Here is a 7,715-nt window from a genome sequence, read left to right on the forward strand (position 1 = left end):
GCGGGGGAGGTGACGAGGGTGTATGCACACAGGAGGTAGCTGAGGCAGACACTGCTCTCCACCTACCCAACGTCCCTTCTCCTTTTCTTCCTTACTAACCAGATCCTAGTGTTGGTCAGGGGGCAGTGTGTCCAGGACATACTGTGCCGATGCCCTGGCAGCTGGGTATGGCTGTGTGACCTGGTGCTGGCCAACAACATCCCAGGAGTTTCTTTGTGGGGCTCCTGGGAATGGCTTTGAAAAGGGTTATTGCTCCGCTGGGGTGCTCTCGTTGCCCTTGGCCCTTGGCCCTTCGCTGTTTTCCTTCGTGGACTCCAAACACTCGGTTTGGAGGTGCGTCAGCCACTTCGTTACGACGAAACTATCCATGGAGGAAGCTGGAGCGGGAAGACAGCAGGAGGCTGCTGTCCAACGACTCCCCGAGCAGCTGCTGACCGCCAGTCTTCCTCCCGTGGAGAGCACAGGCCGCTTGCTCAGTGCGGCCTCCGTCAGGGCTTCAGTGATTCGTGGGAGCCCCGCCTCGGGCAGCATGGAGTCTGGGGACAAAGAGAAGGGGTCGGGGGGACATGAGAATGCTCCCTGCCACTGTGGGTGATGACAGGAGCAAGCATCTACCAAGTTCCTGAGGACTTGCTGTAGGTCAGCACGATGCCAAGCCCTGGACAGGCCCTTTTACAGATGAGGATTCAGTGGTGGACCCGGCATTCTAGACTGGTGACATCCCCCCACTGACCGTGGCTCTTGACCCCTTCAACTCCGGTCCTAAGGCCTTTGCCCTTGGTGTCTGGAGTCAGGTCTCCACGTTTGTGGCCCGGGCTTCCAAGGCTCGTATCTCTGTTATAGGCTGAATGTTTGTGTCCCTCCCAAATTCCTGTGTTGAAGCCCTAACATACGATGATATGATGGTCTGTGATGGTGGGACCTTTGGGAGATTATTAGGTTTAGATGAGGTCATGAGGGGGGGACCCCCATTATGCAATGATGTCCTTATGAGCAGAGGAAGAGCCCAGAGTACATTCTCTCTCTCCACCATGTGAGGACATAGCGAGAGGGTAGCCATCTGAAAGCCAGGAAGAGAGTCCTCACCAGGAACAGACCCTGCTGACACCTGGATCTTGGCCATCAAGCCTCCTGAACTGAGAGAAATAAATGGCTGTCGTTTAAGCCACCCAATCTATGGTATTTTGCTCTAGCGCCTTGAGCTGACTAAGACATCCTCCACCCTGAGGCCGGGTGTTTGACCCGCAAATCTCCCCCACTCCTTCTCTGGCAGACGCAGCCTCTTCTCCAGGGCTCCGCTGTGAGCCCCTCCGCCCTCCCCGGGTTCCTGCCAAGCAGTGGGTGTTCTTGCAGAGGGGGGTGCTTATGAGCTCTCTTCCCTGTGTTCTCATCCTTTGCCTTCCTCATCAGAATGAGAATAGGCACACAGCTTCCTCTTATTAGAGTTTTCATTTTTCAGAGTTGCAAACACATGTGCTCTTTATACTGTATCCTCCTCCTTTTCTTTGATGTCAGTTTCTAGATGCTCTTATTATGTAAATATAAGAGAAGCAATATCAGGTTACATATAAATTATAAGAAAAAATATGTACAATATTTATAAATTATTAAACCTTGGGTTTGAAAAGAATCTTGAGCATCATCCAGCCTCACCCTTTCCCATGAGGGCAGCAAACTCAGGAAGTGGGCTGGGCTGGGGAGGGGGTCCGAGGACTTGCAAGGGCACTGGGAGCCGAGCATTCGCTATAGAAAAGTAAATCACGTCTCCCACTTTCCAAGTATATCAAGACACCATTGTTTTAATTTGCATCTCTGATGATTAGCGACGTTGAGCATTTTTCTATGTCTATTGGCCATCTATATATCCTCTTTGAAGGAGTGTCTGTTCAGGTCCTTTGCCAACGTTAAAAATTAGATTGTCTTCTTGGTATTGAGTTGTATGAGTTCTTTATATACATTGAAAATTAACCCCTTATCAGATATATAATTGGCAAATATGTTCTCCCATACAGTGGGTACCCTGTTCATTTTGTTGATGGTTTTATTTTGCTGTGCTAAAGCTTTTTAGTTTGATGCAGTCTCATTTATTAATTTTTTCCTTTGTTTCCCTTGCCCTAGGAGATATATTGGCCAAAATATTGCTATGAGAGATGTCTGAGATTTTACTGCTTATGTTTTCTTCTAGGATTTTAATGGTTTTGTGACTTACATTTAAATCTTTCATACATTTTGAGTTTATTCTTGTATATAGGGTAGGGGGGTAGACTGGTTTCACTTTTTTTTGCATGTACCTGTCCAATTTTCCCAATAACATTTACTAAAGATCTCTTTGCTTCATTCATTGTGTGCTCTTGCCTCCTTTGTCAAATATTAATTGACCATAAAGGCATGGGTTTACTTCTGAGCTCTCTGTTCTGTTCCATTGATCTATATGCCTGTTGTTTTTTTTTTGTTGTTTGTTTGTTTTTTAATCCTCACCCAAGGATATTCTTCCATTTATATTCAGATAGAGTGGGAGGGAGGGAGAGAGAGAGAAAGAGAAAGAAACATTGACATGAGAGGGACATAGCGACTTAGTTGCCTCCCACAAGACCCTGACCAGGGCTGGGGACTAACTGCAACCGATGTATGTGCCCTTGCCTGGAATCAAACCCTTGACTCATTGGTTTGCAGGCTGATGCTCTAACCTCTGAGCAAATCCAGCCAGGGCTATATGCCTGTTTTTATGCCAGTACCAGGCTGTTTTGATTACTATGGCCTTATAGTAGAGTTTGATATCAGGTGTTGTGATACCTCCAGCTTTGTTCTTTTTTCTCAAGACTGCTGAGGCTATTTGGGGACTTTTTGGTTCCATATAAATTTTGGGAATATTCATTCTAGATCTGTGAAATATGCTGTTGGTTGGTTGGTTTGTTTATTTATTTATTTATCTATTTATTTTTATCCTCGCCTAAGGACAGTTTTGCATTTATCTTCAGATAGAGCGAAAGGGAGAGAGGGAGGAAGAGAGAAAGAAACATTGGCATGAGAGAGACACATTGACTGGTTGCCACCCACACGACCCCGACTGGGGCCAGAGACAAACTGCAACTGAGGTACGTGCCCTTACTGGGAACCAAACTCAGGTCTCTCTGGTCCGCGGGCTGACGCTCTAACCGCTGAGCCAAACCAGCCAGGGTGCTATTGGCATTTTAATAGGAATTGCATTGAATCTATAAATTGCTTTGGGTTATATAGACATTTTAATGATGTTAATTCTTCCAATCCATGAACTTGGTATTTGCTTCCATTTATTTGTATCTTTCTCAGTTTCTTCCTTTAATGTCCTAGAGTTTTTCAAGTCCAGGTCTTTTACTTCCTTGGTTAAATTTATTCCTAGGTACCTTATTTTATTTGTTGTTATTGCAATAGTAACTGGGATTGTTTTCTTAGTTTCTTTTTTTGGATAGTTCATTATTGGTGTACACAAATGCCACGGATTTCTGAATATTAATTTTTTATCCTGCTATTTTGGCAAATTCATTTACTAGATCTAGTAGTTTTGGGGTGGAGTCTTTAGGGTTTTCTATATACAATATAACGTCATGTGCAAATAATGAATGTTTTACTTCCTCCTTTCCAATTCGGATGCCTTTTATTTCTTCTTCTTGTCTGATTACTGTGATTACACCTGCCAGAATGGCTATCCTGAATAAATCAACAAATAACAAGTGCTGGCGAGGATGTGGAGAAAAGGGAACCTTGTGCACTGTTGGTAGGAATGCAACTGGTTCAGTATGGAGTTTCCTCAAAATTAAAAACGGAACTGCCTGTGCTCGCTTCGGCAGCACATGTACTAAAATTGGAAGGATACAGAGAAGATCAGCATGGCCCCTGCGCAAAGACCACACGCAAATCCGTGAAGCTTCCATGTTTTTAAAGGGGACTCTAGTGCACTGCTGGGGGAATGCAGACTGGAGCAGCCACTGTGGAAAACAGTATGGTGTTACCCCAAAAAGTTAAAAATTGAACTTCCATTTGACCCAGTGATCCCACTTCTAGGAATATACCCTAAGAAGCCTGAAACACCAATCAGGAAGAATATATGTACCCCTATGTTCATAGCAGCACTATATACAATAGCTAAGATCTGGAAACAGCCCAAATGCCCATCAGTAGACGAGTAAATAAAAAAGTGGTGGTACATATACACAATGGAGTACTATGCAGCTGTAAGAAAGAAAGATCTCTTACCCTTTGAGACGACATGGAGGGACCTGGTTAGTATTATGCTAAGTAAAATAAGCCAGTCAGGGATAAACAAATGCCTTGTGATCTCATTTATATGTGGAATATAACGAACAAAATGAACTGATGAACAAAATAGAAACAGAGGCATGGATACATGGAACAGACTGACAGCTGTCACAGGGGAGGTAGGAGGTAGGACTAGATAAAAGAAGGTGAAGGGATTAGCCAACATATATGAATAATCCATAGACACAGACAAGTGTGGTGATGGCCAGAGGGAAGGGGAGGTAGGGGCTGGGTAGAGGTGAGCAAATTGGAGGGGGGTGTATCTATAAAAGTGTCAACAATAAAAATAAAGTTAAAATAAATAGTTTTTTTTTTTTTTGTACAAAACACAGACTCTGTTGCGATTAATATAGTGTATTAATTTTAAGAGGGATTCCTTTGAAAGCATCACTGGACTTGGACGTTCTGACTATGATGAATTTACTAGCATGTGTGCATGTTTAGAGGGTTTTCATACCCCAGGATACGGACTCCTCCTCACGCAGACCTGCCATTGCTGCTCATTCTTCGGAGAGAGCTCCTTAGGAACCCTAGTCCTTCCTTGTCTTCAGTTCAGCTCTTCCTGAGGGTAACTTCCACTGTTGCCCTGGTCCACTTCCATGCAATTGAGAACGAGCCCCTCTAACATTTGGAAATCAGCAGTCGTGTGTCCTGGCACCTCTTACCCCACTGTCACCTCATCCTAAGGTGACAGTTTGTCCTGGTTTGTCTGGCACTATCCCAGTTTTATTTTTAAAAGTTTGTAAATATGTTTTTATTAAATTTTTAGAGAGAGATGGAAACATCTATGTGAAAGAAACACCTATCAGCTGCCTCCTGCATGCCCCCTACTGGGCGTTCAGCCCACAACCTGGGCATGTGCCCTGACCAGGAATCGAACTGGGACCTGTCAGTCCATGGGATGATGATCAGTCCACTGAGCCACACCAGCCTGGCTGGCACTATCTAAGTTTTAAAACTGAAAGATCTTTGGAAATGCCCTTGGTCCTGGGCATGCTAGGAAGTTTGGTCACCCAGCCTCTATCTGTTTACTCTTTCTCAGGCTAAACAATGAGTTTCCTAAAGTGTTTGTAGTAGAGTGAGGTCCTCCTCTCTGGCATACACCCAATTTGCCCATGTCACTCTTAGTACGCAGTACCTGGAGCCGAAGGAGACAGGCGGTGTTGTGGTTAGTGGACACGTCTGGCAATGCTTTCAGTTGTTAACCGGCCGCACTACATGCCATTGGCTGTGGATCAATTGGAACCACAGGGCCTTTTCTGTTAAGTCAGGTTTTACCACTTCTACCCTGGATTTGGCAGTTGGCCTTTTTGGCCTAATGGAAGTTAGTGCTTTTTTCTTCTTTTTATCCTCATCTGAGGACATTTTTCCATTTTTTGTTTAGTTAGAGTGGGAGGGACAGAGAGGAAGAGAGAGAGAGAGAAACATCGACATAAAAAGGACACATCAAGTGGCCGCCACCTGCACGACCAACCAGGGCTGGGGCCAAACTGCAACCAAAGTATATGCCCTTAGCGGGAACCGAACCCGGGTCTCTCTGGACCACAGGCCAACGCTCTAACCGCTGAGCCAAACCGGCCAGGGCTTGCTTTTAAAAAAAAATTTTTTTTTCATTGCTTTTAGAGAGAGGAAGTGAGAGGGAGAGAGAGATAGAGACATTGATGAGAAAGAACATCAACAGGCCGCCTCCTGCATGCCCCCCACTGGGGATTTGGCCCACAGCCTGGGCATGTGCCCTGACCGGGAATCAAACTGACGACCCTTGGTGCATGGGTCGACGCTCAGCCACTGAGCCACACCAGCCGTGCTGGAAGTTAGTTCTTTAATTTATTTTACTTTAACTTTTTGTCTTGGGCCTAGTCATTATCCTAGAAAGAGACCTGGAGCATACCACTTAAGATACCCATTTAAATTAACATCAAGCTGTCAGCCAGTCAGTAATCTATGGTTTTCTTGTTCAGCAATCTAGAAATAGATCTCATTGTCTTTTGCCCTAAGGGGCAACACCAGAGGCTTTGAGCACAGGCTCCTGAAAACTGTAGACCCCTCAGGGGCTGAAGCCTTTTCCAGAATGTCTAGGGTGTGTTTGAGACGACCCCACTCTGAGTGAGCACAGATAGTTAAGGCGTTGACCTTGTAATTAAGTGGGTGGTTTACTCCCAGCAAAGTCCTAATCTTCAAGTGACTCCCTTTGCCACTCACAGGTCTCTGAGTCAGCTCCTCTTACCAGAAATTATTTAGCAAACCACTGGGGAATTCAGATTAATTTGCTAGTATTACAAGATTTTGTTCTGTCACATAAAGAAGTCGGTACAGCCCTGGCCGGTTTGGCTCACCGGTTAGAGCGTTGGCCTGCTGTCTGGAGAGACCAGGGTTTGGTTCCCGCTAAGGGCATGTACCTCGGTTGCAGTTTGTCTCCGGCCCCGGGTGGGTCGTGTAGGTGGCAACCACTTGATGTGTCCCTTTCACGTCGATGTTTCTCTCTGTCTCTCCCTCCCTCTCTATCTGAACAAAATATCAAAAACAAACAAAAAAGACAAAAACTGTCCTCGGGTGAGGATAAAAAAAAAGTCAGTACAGTGGGTACAGTTACCTTCAAGTGTAACCGTTTAGAACTTTTGTTTTAACTTTTTTATTCCTCTGTATGTTCCTATAACAGCAATTAAAGTTGAATTAATATCTACAGAGACATGCCCAGGTCTTAAATGTATAGTTTCATGAGCTTTGACAAATGTACAGATCCACGCCCTGGTTGGTTTGGCTTAGTGGTTAGAGCGTTGGCCTGTGGTCCAGAGAGACCCAAGTTCGATTCCCGCTAAGGGCATGTACCTCGGTTGCAGTTTGTCCCCAGCCCTGGCTGAGTTGTGTGGGTGGCAGCCACTTGATGTGTCCCTTTCACGTTGATGTTTCTCTTTCTCTCTTCCTCTCTCTCCCTCCCACTCTATCTGAATAAAAAAAAAAAAAAAAAAAGGAAAAATGTCCTCAGGTGAGGATAAAAAAAAAAAGTACAGATCCATGTAACCTACATCCCAATCAAGAAACAGATCATGTCCCTCATCCTAGAAAGGTCCCCGTCCTTACCCTTCCTGTGGGCTAAGGCTCTAACACTCCAACAGCCTTACATGATATGCAGATATAATGGGGGTAGAATAAATATCCTATCAAATAAAATAAGACAGATATACATGATTTGAAAATACCTAAAAGTTTAACATTTTCCATCTTTCTCCACAGGACAGGTAACCAACTATTTACTACATTGTTTTCCCACAGTTCCAGTTGCATAATTTTCTTTAAATAGTTCAGTATGTCATACCAGTTAAAACATTCTGTGTTGTAATTTCTAGTATTTAAAAAATATGTGTGTAAAATTGAACTTAAATGGGGACAGTCTGGCTGGACCTGAGTGTTATTAAGTA

The 7,715-nt window shown here is 44.5% G+C and overlaps 1 non-coding gene across 1 annotated transcript; it reads left to right on the plus strand.

Annotated features, from left to right (window-relative positions):
• The first annotated feature begins 3,811 nt into the window (after nucleotides 1-3,811).
• Nucleotides 3,812-3,918, plus strand: LOC118617919. Its single transcript, XR_004956880.1, has one exon. It is a non-coding gene; the product is annotated as a U6 spliceosomal RNA (small nuclear RNA).
• The last annotated feature ends 3,797 nt before the right edge of the window (nucleotides 3,919-7,715 follow it).

This window comes from Molossus molossus, unplaced genomic scaffold (genome assembly GCF_014108415.1).
Source record: "Molossus molossus isolate mMolMol1 unplaced genomic scaffold, mMolMol1.p scaffold_m16_p_5, whole genome shotgun sequence".
NCBI lineage: Eukaryota > Metazoa > Chordata > Mammalia > Chiroptera > Molossidae > Molossus > Molossus molossus.